Here is a 13,541-nt window from a genome sequence, read left to right as displayed (position 1 = left end):
GGAAAGAGAGGGTGACAAGATGTTTCAACACAATAATACAAAATGCTTTGCAATAGAAAGGAATTTACTTAGTAGAAGAGGGCATACTCCAGGCCATGAAGAGATTTGAAGTCAGATTATTCACATCTCAGAAAATGAATCTTCATAAAATTTCACTCATGGAAATTAAACCTCAGTGAATATGTTGGCAGTTTCTTATTTTTCCATCACTGAAATTAAGACGTAGGGCCAGATCCAGACACGCAGGCACTTTTGCCATTGTACGCGCATGCCCCTGCATGTGGGGGATGCGCCTTAGCAGGCCATCATTATACCCATATACCAGTGCAATTTAATCACAGGGACAAACAACTTCTATCTAACATGCTCTCAGAGAAACTAATTTCAGTAATAAATTTGAGTAATAACAATGGGTCATGTAAAAGCTTTGTTGTTTTCCAAACTGAAAATGTATTTGAGCTATCCCTCTTCTCAGAAGACAGCTTAAATACATAATACCATATTAAAGATGACAAACTTCTTTCCACATCCCAATCAGTTCAGGGAGATGAAATATCAAGGCCTCACAAAAATAACACTGATGTACATTTACACAAAGATTAAATTCACATTGCATCATACCTTTCCATTTCTTTGTTTGAAATCTAGGTCTACAATCTAACCTAGGTCTACATTGTGGTCTGCAGTGCAGAAACACCAGAGTTATCAAATTTAAGAGAGAACTCAATTACTTAAGCAGGCTAACTGCAGTAGCACAGAGCTCTGTGCAAGGTAAGTTATCTAAACAGTAGGATAAATTAGCCTGTAGAAAGCTCTGTGCTACCACAGCTAGATTGCTTCCAATACCCAAGTTAGCTCTATGAAGCTAGTTTAGGTAGCACTACTCTACAATGTCCAGTGTAGATGCATCCCAAAGGGACCTATTTCAGTTCAAATTATATGGCTATGCAAAACATATAGCCCTACCACACTGTATTACAGAATGGCTTTCTTTGGCATTGTAACCTGATATATAGTATTTTAACATATCAAAATATTTTTATTAAAAAAAACTGATAAATTATTAAAAAAAACAACTGTATTTTGGAAGATAAAGAAAATAAGTAACAAAAAAAAAAAAAAAAAAAAAAAAAAAAAAAAAAAAAAATTATTTTGGAAAAAAAAAAAAAAAAAAAAAAAAAAAAAAAAAAAAAAAAAAAAAAAAAAGCAAAGCAAGTTCTAGGAATTAATAAGAAAGCCCCATGACCTGGAATGACAATATAACTCTGGGAGCTGAGAAAATTTAATCTAAATTCTCTCTCTTTACACATGGTCCTTATAGTAAAGGGTTTTCTACCAAAAGAGGTCCAGTATTTTCCTCATAAATTGAGTCCCAAGCAAACATTTAATATAATCATCTGAAGTTTTAAGATATTTCATTTAGCACTGAACAGGAGCATTAGAAAGAAATAAAACTGTATTTACAGAGCGAGCAAGACAATTCCTTTAAAATTACCAGACGTATTCTGTATGCCCAACCACTTACACATTTTGTAGCAGGCAGAGGGGAAAACTAAAGGTTTCCTTTCTTCAAAAATAACAAGTTTATCAACGCTTAAATATAAAGTATGAAGACAGACCAAATTGTCCATGAAACAAATCACAAACAACAGTTTTTGTCTGTTGCAACAGCATGAAGAGCAGCCTTAATCCAAACGCAGCAGTAGCAGGCACCACCACAGGTCCAATATACATCTACTGAGCATCAGAACATTTTAAAGTGGCTGCCTATATCATACAAGAGAAACAATACCTTCTTTTATCCAAGAATGGGTATGCCAAGCTTGTAATGGGTACTCCAGTTTTAAATGCTTCCAGAGAGAACTATTTGTGCTGTAGGTTGCAATGATGTACAATTAACCATATGGCAAGAAAAGCATTTTTTTCTATAGTTGTAAAAAAGGAAAAGGATAAAGATGGCTTTTCCCCATTTAATACAGCTTATCGAAAGTATCATCTTCAACCTATTTTATACCAGACTCTCTCCCTTGAAGTTTAGCAAGGGATAAGAGAGAACTAGCATATTGGTTTAATTTCTGTAGAATAGAGAATTAATCTTGTAGATAAACAATTGAACTGTCCAGTATTCTCTGTATTCATTGCAGAATCATTCTTCCAGATAAAACGCATCTATGACAAATTAAGAAACAATGCATTCTAGCTTAAAGAAGACTCTTCTCAAGTATTTCAAGAGATCATAGGTGGCCTAAAACCTTAGGCTATAGAAAAGGGAAGGAGAAACTTGGGGGAGCTGACAGGCTGCATTCTATAAACCCCTTAAGTTACTAGGTTAGCTGAACTGCTGTCCTATGACAGTTCCAACACCAGTAATAGATCAAACTACTGTAAAATAGGTTAACTGTGCTAGTGAAATCTCTCAAAAACTGTGAAGATTAAGCAAGAGAAATCGCTAGGAATTAAAAGCAGTGGGGTAAGGATAGGCTAGAAGCACATGGTACGCCCTATTCTGTCCCAACAAAATCAAAAACCTGAAAGATTCTTCCGCAGGTAACAAGACCATTTTATAGTTCTAACAATGATTCCAGATATGCACGTGCTCCATTTTTCCCCACTCGCTAAGCTATATTTTAATGAAAAAAATACTGAAGAGAAACTATTCATATTAAAACAGAGATAGCTATCTGCATTAGTCTGAAGTCAGGCAGAAGACAGACTGTATGATGCCACCCTGCCCAAACTAGTTCAAAAAGGCCAGAGCTTTCATAGGCAGCAAGCCTACTTTATCAGATGCTCAAAGTAGGCGGTTGCCTACACAAGCTCATGCCTCTGAACCAGTTAGTCTCTGAGGTACCACTCTGCCCTACCTTCTGCCTATTCATATGAATAGCTCCATTTGATCAAAAATCACTATGAATATTTAGTCATTTAAACCTTGACACTTGAAAGATAATGCATTATGAAAAAAAAAAAAAGTATAGATGTGCAATGCCATGGACCACAAAAATCAAACATGAAAAGTCCTGAAGGAAACATATGGCCTAAGAACTTAGTTTTTAGAGATCACTTTTTGTACAGTAAATGAATGTATGTATGGTAGCTTTTATGATCATTTTCTCATTAAACTCCTGGTAAGAGAGATAACAATGAAAAAGAAGTCAAGTCTAAGTAGCTAAGAAAGAATTATTCGAGAACTAGTCATCACTTCAGGCATAGCGTAGCATCTGTTTTAACCAACATAAGAAGCCAACCAGTCTGGAACAACTTTGACTAGTTAAGTCTTCCAAAAAAATCCATGAAAAACTATCAAAAAGCAAGAGATAAAAGAAAAAGGAAAGGGCTGAAACAGGAAACATGGGTATGAATTTTCCTGGGAAATATTTAAGAACTTGAATTCCTGGTAGACCTATTAATAAGAAAGGGTTCAGGGCACAGGAGAAAAGAGGGTTACCATCTGAGGAAGGTCACACAGGCAATATGCTTTTTGACTCCGATACAAGCAATTTCTTTCTTTTTGGAAGGACATTTAAAAAAAAAAAAAAAATCAAATCTCTGCCACAAATCCAAAACTACATATGATGAGAGACCTAAAACATGACGCTGGCAGTAAGGCAGTAGATTTGTACCAGGTAATCATCAAAACTCACTAAACTGTTAGAATTGTGTAAGAGTTAGATATCTGGACGGTGCAATTTACAAACTGTCAATTTCCAAAATAACACAAAGCACAGAAACTGTTAAAGAGTAGAGGTGCACCGATAAAGATTTTTTGGGCTGATACTCATGGCAGATTATTGACCAGCCATATCAGTTAATACCAATCTGATTCCCAACATGCAGCCCAGCAGCTTGGAGAACAATGTCTGGCTGGGAGGAAGGGGCAGGAGAGGGGGTGGGGGCAGATCAAGGCCCCCACAGTGGAGGAGGAAGTGGAGCTGGGGCAGAGGCTGCACAGCCAGGGAGGGGCAGGGCATGGGATGGGGATGTGGCCGGTTTGTCTAAAGGGAGGCTGGGCGGGGGCAGCTCCCACCACTGCATGTATCCCAGGTAAGGCACAGGGGGCATATGCCCCCAGATCTGTGCATGGGGCAATGTGCCTCCTGTGGGCTTGGGGGCTATGCCAGCCTGTTCCTAGCAAGGGGGCTGGGCCAGAGCTGCCCTCAGGCCAGGAGATGGTAGCACTGGGAGGAGCTACAGCCACCCCAAAATTAACCACAGCCCCCTGTACCTCGCCTTCCCAGCACCACCACCACCCACCCCACCCCCGCCAGCCCCAAGCACAACCCCAGCCCCTCTGCTGGGAAGAAGTTGGCTCAGCCCCCAGCCTTCCTCCACACACATCTGCGGGGCACATGATCCCCATGCCTCCCTTGGGGCGCTCACAGTGGCGGGAGTCACCCCTAGATGAGCTGCCTGCAACTCCATCCTGTGCCTCACCCTGCCCTGGCTGGGCAGAACCTGCCCCTGCCCTAGCTCCACTCCCTCCCTCACCGTGGGGGTGCCCTCTATATGCCCCTTCCTTCCCCCATGTTCCTTCCCCCCCACAGCTTTACCGGCCGGACGCTGCTTTCTCCTGGCCACATGCATGCTGCAGCTGCACATATGCACACATCATTTATCAGCAACATTATCGGCCCCATCAGCTAAAAAAAAGCCAATTGCTGATACTGTCAATTTTCCTTTTATCAGTACTGATACGATATGGACCAATGTGTATCAGTGTACCTCTATTAAAAAGCTTTGCAAATAGCAACAGACTAGATTCTCTCAGAATAGAGGGTGACCATAAGTGGGTTTTGTAATTCACTTTGGATGCTCGCACACATTAATAAGCACATAGTCAACAATAAGAATCAGCTAATATCCTTTACTAGTTTCCTGCTTGAACTTGCTCGGTGTTACATTTACACCAAGCCAACACAAATATACTAAAAATAGGCACCAACAGAAACAGCAGCAAACTGTCTGGAGAAAACTGTGATTTTCATCATGTCATCTTTATTATTTTATTTCTACCATATTTCATAACTTTGAATCAACATTGACAAATCTCCTTCACAAAAAGATCTGAAGCAAGAAATCTAGCCCTTCAATTTTAAAATGAAAAGTAGTAACTCAGTCCGCCCTATGCTCAAACTACCAAATGTTACCCTTTTGTTCCAAGCTTAGCCTGTAACAGCTGAATTTGGGACCAGTTACATTTGTGAAGTGATGAAAGAGTTCTACAATTTCTTCAAATCCCATTTCCACTACTATGCTTGTATTGTTAAACACATCAAACCAGATTTTCTTTGCATCTGACAACTGTAAACTACTTGTTTAATGGCTCTCCATCAAGTCCCTTTCTATACATTAAAGACCTTGTGCTCAGCATATTACTGGATACTGTAGGTGTAAGACCTAAACTGTAGGTGTAAGATGTCTACAAATGGAAGTAGTACACAGTAAGCTAGGGTATGAACTGACACTGAACTTATCCTGTATGTGAACAATAAGGGGTCCTTAAGCAAGAGACCGTATGAGATAAACACTGCAAACTTTGTATGAGCTAAAAGCCTCCACACAGCGTAACTATACTATCACACAGCTTGCTGTGCACCGATTTCCTCATGTAGACAAAACCATAGTAAAAAAACCAAGGGCTCAAGCAAGGGCCACTAGAAAGCTGGAACAAAGTCTCAGACAACAGAGACTTGAATGAACTTAAGAACAGAGTGAAATTATGTCTGGAGAAGAATATCCAGGGCAACATGCTTAAGTTATTTTCCACTTTAGGGTCAGACACAGTTTTATTCTCCCAAAGCACTGTGGTTTCATTCAAAGAAACATCTGATTTTGAAGAGTCCAAAGAAACTGATTTCTTCTGATTTTGGGCTAAGCATGAAGGCTTTCTATTAATATTAAACCATGAATGACGTTTACATTTTTGTCAGGAGACCTTATACTTTCAATATTTCAGTCAATTAAAATGACTGTTCACCACCACTCCTTTCAACTTTAAGGTATGCTGGACAAGATAAATTCATATTAATCACCTATTTTCAATTTCACAGCTGATATTCAAAAATCAGCAGCTTTCATACTTATTACAGTCAAAATAAGAGCCAAGCCCTGAAGACTAAAAAGGATGAATTTGATAGGCAACATGGTTGAATGCAACCATGTTATCATATGCCCTCCACTGCTACCACAAGATGAATTAAGATTTAATAAAACAATAGCCCAAAATAAGTTTGAAATTACATCCATTTCCCTTTCCAACATCCAGCTGATTCCCACCACTGGCCACACCTCTCACTAGCCACTAATTTCATCCCTTCTACTTTCCTGTACAGAACTATTGTGTTCTGCTACTTTATTGCTTTGCAATATCAATAAAAATGGTAACAAACTCCAAGATCTACCTTTAAATTTCCCAAAATAGGCAAGATTAAAATGAGCCTATTGTTTTTCAAAAGTTTCTAACCTTCTCACTGACAGAAATAGGAAATTAATTTTTTTGCACTATTTACTGGGATACCTATGAAAAGCATGGCTGACCCCCATGAAAGGCTCTTCTACATTCCAACGGTATGAAGGAAGGTTAAGCTTCAAATCGCAGTAAACTAAACTACTAACCATCTTTCTAAGCTACAAGTTACAAAAACAGTGTGAGAATGTACTGCTACAGATCTTTGGCACAAAGTATTTGAGATTTCTGCAAGTGCCAGACAGATATAACAAACCCCTAACGCTAAAGCAGAGCCACATGAATTAGTCTCATTTTTCTTCTGAACACAAATTTAAAATTTAACTGAAACATTAACCACTTTGGGATATCCATTAATTTCAGCAGCATTGTGGAAAGGGGACTTAATGGAAAAATCTATAAGACAATACAGTAGGAGCAGAATTACAAAGAAACATCTACCTTCTCAAATATTCTCAAAATACTCCATGTTTTGAAAGTACTATGGTACTGGAAGCAACATTTTGAGTGTGAGATCGTATATACCATTTTATTCAGAAGTCATTCTGCACCCACTCTTGACAGCTTACAGTTCTTAAAACAGGATGCAAACAGTCATGTCAGGAAGAGAATAGTTGCTGTGAAAGTATGATACCAAAAACAAGATGTCCTTTATGTCGATAACTTTACACACTACTTTAGTTCTTGCTCTATTTAAAAAAAAAGACCTTTAATGTACAAGTAGAAAGGCACCAGTTAAAGAGTCATAAAGGCAGTTATTTCAAGGATGGCAACGTTTGTTGCCATTTTTGGCAACTTAAGAATCATCATCTCTCATTTCAAAGAGTATAAGCTCCTTTTTCCCCCACTGGCACTTCCACTGCACTTTTTGGGCCATACAAACATTAACCACTAAGATCATACTTATCCATCACAGTGGAATTTCACCTCACACTCTTCAAATCCTCCTTCATGGTATGGAAATGTTCTCCTACCCTTCAGAGCCCTTCATCTTTTTCAATGAACCCCCTGTCCCAGTCTCAGCCACCTCAGTGACATCAGATGCCATTACCTACAATTTTCTTTGAAAATTTTCCCTGTGCCCCATAACGGCCGGTCGCATGGCTGTACTAATATCAAAGGCAACTAACAAGTCTCCCTCGACTCCCTCTTCAAGAACTACTTCTGCCACAATATCTGCAATCAAGCAATATTTAACAGCTAAGCTGAAAGGTAGTTGGGTTGTAATAATGTATATAATAGATAAGAGTATATGTTTAATAATCCCCCCTCACTACCCCTATGTTATTTACACACCCGATTATAATGAGAAGGCCTTGTACAGTATCCAACACTAGTGATAATGACAGGCTGTAGGAATTACTGCAAATATTAAGATGGGCTTTCAAATTCTGGCACCTGTTTTAATCTATTCATAGTTAACTTCTATTTCTACAGAATCATGTAGCTACAATAGTCAAATCCAAATAGCTGATCCATGCACCTGCATATCAGCTTCCCCTTTTCTTGTAAAACAGCTAAGATAAGTTTGTCCAAGCAACCATTTCATGTGACAGGGGGGTAAGATTTAAAAATGAAATGTCAACACTAGTCCATATCTATATCTCTGTACACATACACACATACTACTAAATAAGATTATTTGAAGAATGTTGGTTTGCAAATAAATAAGTGTTGGGTATATTATATATTAGACACCTGAGGCAATTTAAAGTAAACCAGTAATGCCAGAACATGTAAGTTTGATTTCTGTTTTGGCGTTTAAATATTTCCAGAGGGAAAGAAAGCTGGGTATACTTTTCTAGATCAAAGCTCACTAACAAATTAGAACTTTATATTCAAGGTAAGAAGAAAAACTCTGCTCTAAGTAGTAAATATTGTGGAATCAACAAGGCTGATGCACAGCTACTTGTTCCAGTGAAGTACCTTTCTTCTTGACCAACAAGACCACCATTAAAGTTACTATGGGACCAAGGCAAGCTAGACTGAAGTAATAAGCTTCCAAATTTCTCCATGAGAACTAAGACAGACTTCAGCAGCTCTTCAGGAACTGAAGTAAATATAGATGGGAGACATGGCAGTTAATAAGATGATCCACCCAGTCAGACACCTATAACATTTGGGATTCTTAGTTGTTTCCCCCTCAACGATACCTCTATTAAGCTTACTATTAAGAAAAAAAGGGAACTACACCTAGTCATATGTGCACATAAGGTTTATTTTAAACAACAGAAGTACATACATCATGACTCATGTTAGTGATTAATACGCAAATGTAAGAAACGAACATATGTCTACTGTAGGAAGCATTCCACAATGTCCTGATCTTGGTGCAACTGAGACCTCAACACTGCATTTATAAAGTTTTGGTGACAGTATGAATTATATTTCTCCTAGCTACATCTATCCTATCTTCTCAATTAATCATTCCAAATTCAAATAAAAATCAGGTGTACATAATTATATTGTCCAAATCCAAAAATATCCTTTCTGGTAAGTAATTATGCAGAAAGAGTATTTTTAACAAGGTTTTTAATTGTGTTTAAGTTTGAATTGACAATAGAAGCATTATGACTTGCAGTACTTTGTTCATCTACCCTTAGTTTTTCCTACCCATTTCATAAATACTTTCTAAGTACATATGTTTAGATTTACATCTGATGCTTTTGTGGTAAAGATTGTTTGTGCCTGCAAAAAACACGTTGCTACACTTATGTCAGGACACAAGAAATACAGCTTGCACTGAGAAGCAAAACAAAGGAACAAATGTTAGAGAGAGAGATCTCAGGACCAGAAAAAATTCTGAGGATGAGAAGCATTTCTGGCTCACCACTTCTCTCCCCAAAGCCAGCCAAAGAGAGAAAGAAGAACAAAAGAAAAAAAATATGCTGCAAATGGATCAGTTTCTAGCTTACCCCATAAATATAACTGGTGTTATCTATTATCAGGCCTCCTGCAGAAGGCTACATAGTAACTGTAGGAACAATACTGCCATTCTACACATTGGAAGTTAGCTTTAAGCTGTTACTAAATTTTGCTCATTCACTGGATACTGTATCTGATACAGTTTTATTTGAAGGGACCCTTAAAATACACTACAGTTACTTTCCCCAAATAATACTACAATAAAAATATGGAATAGAAAGCCTATTGAATTTACTCTAGGGAAAAAAAAAAAAAAAAAAAATAAGAGTGTTGTTACAATTCAGCAAGTTCCAAAAGATATCATTCTTACCTATTTTTCCCTTAACGTTTTTTAAATATATGTAGGCATTTCAGCCACAGACTCGATTGACGCCCTTGAAGGCCTTACACATTCTGCCTAAAAACTGGAAATACTTTGAGCATGTGTTCAGTTAAGCTATTACTTTGGCAGCATATTAACTGGCCTATTCTAATTAGTCAGCCAATTAACCCTTTCAGCACTACTTAGCCAAGAAAACTGGAAAGGAAGAGTTATTGCATTTTTTCTGGTTACCTTAGCAAGCTGACACAACCAGAGAATGAAGTTTACTTAAACAGAACTGATAGCATGAAGCAAAATTTGCATCAGGTTGAGTAGAGACAGTAACTTTTTTGTCCCCTTCTATTAAAATTATTTTCATTTAGAAAAAACAGCTATTGTGCATATCTAAAAATTTCTCTCTCACATAAGATAATTTAGAATGCACATGCAATCATCTGGAATACATTATGCGTCCATCAAGAGTGCTCTTCTAACAAAAATTCTTAACAGAGAAATATTTGAATCCCCAAATACAAATCTCAGTTGGCAGACACATGGCATATTTTTCTCAGAGCAATAATACTAATTCTGAACGATGCCCCACTGTTTTGTCATGCATGCTAGCACAATTGAGTCAAGGTCTCGTATGTGAAAAGCTTGTGTTTAATGAAGTTCATTTAAAAATTCAATTGTACTCCTCTTGTAGTTACTTTACTACAAGGACCCCAAAGTCACAGTGAGGTACTGTAGCACTGTACACTCCAAAACACACACAACTTCGCTTCTCAAAACAAACAACAAAAATAATAGTGGAGCATGGTAAGGTTAAGTATACTCACTTTCATCACTGTCACAACCTTCATGTTAATACTGTATTTGCCACTGCATACTTTCCTTATCCACTATACAATATGGATGTCATTATACAGAAGTCATGCCAGACATGTTTTCAGCCCTCAAGAAAAGCAAAAATTTCATGATCCCCACACAAAGAAGCTGCTTTTTATTCTTTTCCACTGTCCATCCATCCCCATCTCCCCACAAAAGATTAGAGCATTAGGTGTCCCCACTACAAAGTATTCATATTAAAAAGTCCTAATGACCATTGGTTGCATATACAGCTTCAACATGTAGGAACTACTGTATTTATCACCTATATTACAGCATCCAAAATGAGCCAAATGCTTCCCAAGCAAAGATGACAAGACATCTCTAGTGTTGTCATGTACTAGCAAAAGTCTTGAATTTTATATTTGACAGTCAAATTACATCAGGGTTTGGTTTTTTTATTATTATTATTATTAACGCCCCCCTCCTCCCAAATCCATTAAAACAGAACCTTCTGCATGTAACCATTACACACTGTCAGGTATTTCACATAAAACTCATACCCTATCTTTATTAACAAAAAGCTAAATTGTTTTCCAAATAAGCTTAATTTAAGCAGTTATGAAGCCTAAACAGTACTATCCTAAACTATTTTCATAACTGTTGCAGCATTCTCCAGCTGTGTTTTGTAATACATGGCATGACTGGACAAGGCAGGGCAGCAAACATAACTCCTGACATCATTTACACTGTCTAGCATGGCATTACTATTTGGAAGCAGCACTCAGCTTACTAAACTTTATTTTATTTATTGTAGGGCTACATGGGAATCTTGAATAACCTGGTTCTGGACTAACCCAGAAGAGCTCTGCTGTCCACACTGGAGTTTTAAGATGAACCACATTTGAAACTAATGCAGTATCACAGTTGAAAGAAAGTTGTTAAATAAGTTAAGAATCCTGCTGCAACAAACCAGCTTGTCTTAATAAAGACAAAAATACTTTCCCCAAAAACTTTATAAATGTATAATAAGGTCAATAACTTAATGAACTTGCATAATAAGCTCCTCTCTTAAGCCACCTCACCTAGCATGTTCATTAGCATCACAAACATCTTTCATTATTTCACCCTTCTTCCTCATACACTTGAGTAATGCCATTATTCTACAGCACCTTATATCCAGCAATCTTGAACGCTTTAAATCATTAAATCTCACTTTATAAAAAGAGTGCATGAGGAATCATAGTGATTTAGGTACATGCTTAAAGCAGGCAGAGAGACAAGCAAAAGCACAGTTCTAATATGAACCAAACTGCTTGTATTGCAATTATACAGTCAATTACTCCCCTATCTTACATGGAACAAGAAGTTGGAGATGGCCCAAAAGACCTACTACCCTGGTTCCTAGCCCATGATTTCTGCATACCCTGTGAAAACCTACAAGACTGCTCATATGCACAGGAAATCAAAGAGTTAACATGAAAGTTGACAGGAAGAGCAAAGAATTATGTTGTGCACAGCACATTATTTGCTTAATATCATTGCCCATGGCACCGTGAAGGTTGGGGAGCACTAACACTGTTTCTCCCTGAAAATGCACAATTGTGGTCTAATCTTAAGTTTTCCCTCATTGCTCCTAATTGAACCCATCACTTTACACTAAAGGATCCTTCTACTTAGCTGGTAACGCCACTCTGCAAGTAGCAGAAGACTGATGTCTTTTATCAAACCTTCATCTTTACTTAACTAATTGCATGTTTTCTTCTTTTTACTTTCTCCATAATTAATTTCCCTCAATCCCTTTGGCCAAGGTGCTCTTTTTCCTCTTAATTCCCTTTCTAATAACTAATGTTCCAAGCCAAACATAACACACTTCTTATGCCTTTTTGGTTCCCTACTTAGGATTCAACAATTTTTAAATACACTATTATTTTAGTTATACCAATGATGTGTCTAAAATCATTCTGAAACCCCAGATTACAAATATATACATATATACATAAACACACACAAACCCCCCATTGGCCTTATTGTTCAATTTGTATCGTCTCAAAAGTATTAGTCAAAAAAAAAAAAAAAATGTAAAATTTATGCTAGGTTTAGATATGTTCTACAATTACAATTTACATGCTGAAAAAAAAAACCACCAAAGTGTCACTCCTCTCTCCCAGACCCCCATAATAACTCTTTTTTTAAAAGGCTGGTACGGTGGCAGGCCAGAGAACCAATCTGACCTATAAAAATAAGCATTCCCAACCCTGTAGATCCCATTTTAAAATGAAGCTGCATAAAAAGAAATAGCACATCGGTGTTAGGACCATTGCTCTGTCACCTTTACACATTGCTTAAACACCTGCCAAAATGCCATCGATAGCAAAACAACAGGCTCGCTCAGATGCCCAGCACCACAGCTGGACTCTTGACGCGGTGAAAGCGTTCCTGTGCAATACCCACCGACCAAGGAGAGCACGAAACCGACGACTTACTTTCTGCCAGTACTAAAAGCTTAGCAAAACACCCAAAAAAAAAAAAAAGCGTAAAGATAACAGCCGTACACAATACCCGTTCCTGTGCCAGAGCAGATCTTTGTTTATAATAATCTCTCAGGCTGCTCAAGGCTTATCCTGCTCCGTTACCCCTATCTACTTCTCGACATGCTTTCTTCCTTATCTCCCCTTTCTGGCAGGGATTTGTGGCATGTCCCAGTCGGTCCCCGCTCGTCGGCGGGACGAACCGTTTTGTTCCCTGGGAGCCTTCGTTTACTGCGGGAAACTCCTGTTTCCGTGCCGCGACTCGCACCTTTCCGAGACAAAAATGAGCGCACGCCCAACCCCTGCGGGGCGGCCAGCCCTGCCCTTCTCGCCTCTCCACGGCAGGTCAAAACCACGCTGGGACGGAGGGTTTTCAGCCGCTCGAGGGGAGCTCCCCAAAATACGGCTCCTTGCTGACCTCTCTCTCTCTCTCCGCTCCCCGGCACGGCTGGCGAATCTGGACACCTCTCCTGTATGCGGGGAGGGGGGG

The 13,541-nt window shown here is 38.4% G+C and overlaps 1 protein-coding gene across 13 annotated transcripts in view; it reads right to left on the bottom strand.

Annotated features, from left to right (window-relative positions):
* Positions 1 to 13,541, bottom strand: part of MEF2A (myocyte enhancer factor 2A) — a 164,534-nt gene that overhangs the window by 150,421 nt on the left and 572 nt on the right. The window contains exon 2 of one of the 13 annotated variants that reach the window (XM_025199538.1): positions 13,470 to 13,521. The exons of 7 other annotated variants lie outside the window; for them this stretch is intronic. The gene's annotated coding sequence lies outside the window, so the exon portion shown is untranslated. 5 more of the 13 variants (XM_025199535.1, XM_025199540.1, XM_025199537.1 and 2 more) reach the window with 5 other exon arrangements.

This window comes from Alligator sinensis, unplaced genomic scaffold, assembly GCF_000455745.1.
Source record: "Alligator sinensis unplaced genomic scaffold, ASM45574v1 scaffold210_2, whole genome shotgun sequence".
In the NCBI taxonomy this organism is placed as follows: domain Eukaryota; kingdom Metazoa; phylum Chordata; order Crocodylia; family Alligatoridae; genus Alligator; species Alligator sinensis.
Note: the sequence above shows the minus strand (reverse complement) of the source record. Positions and strands in the feature narration are given on the sequence as shown.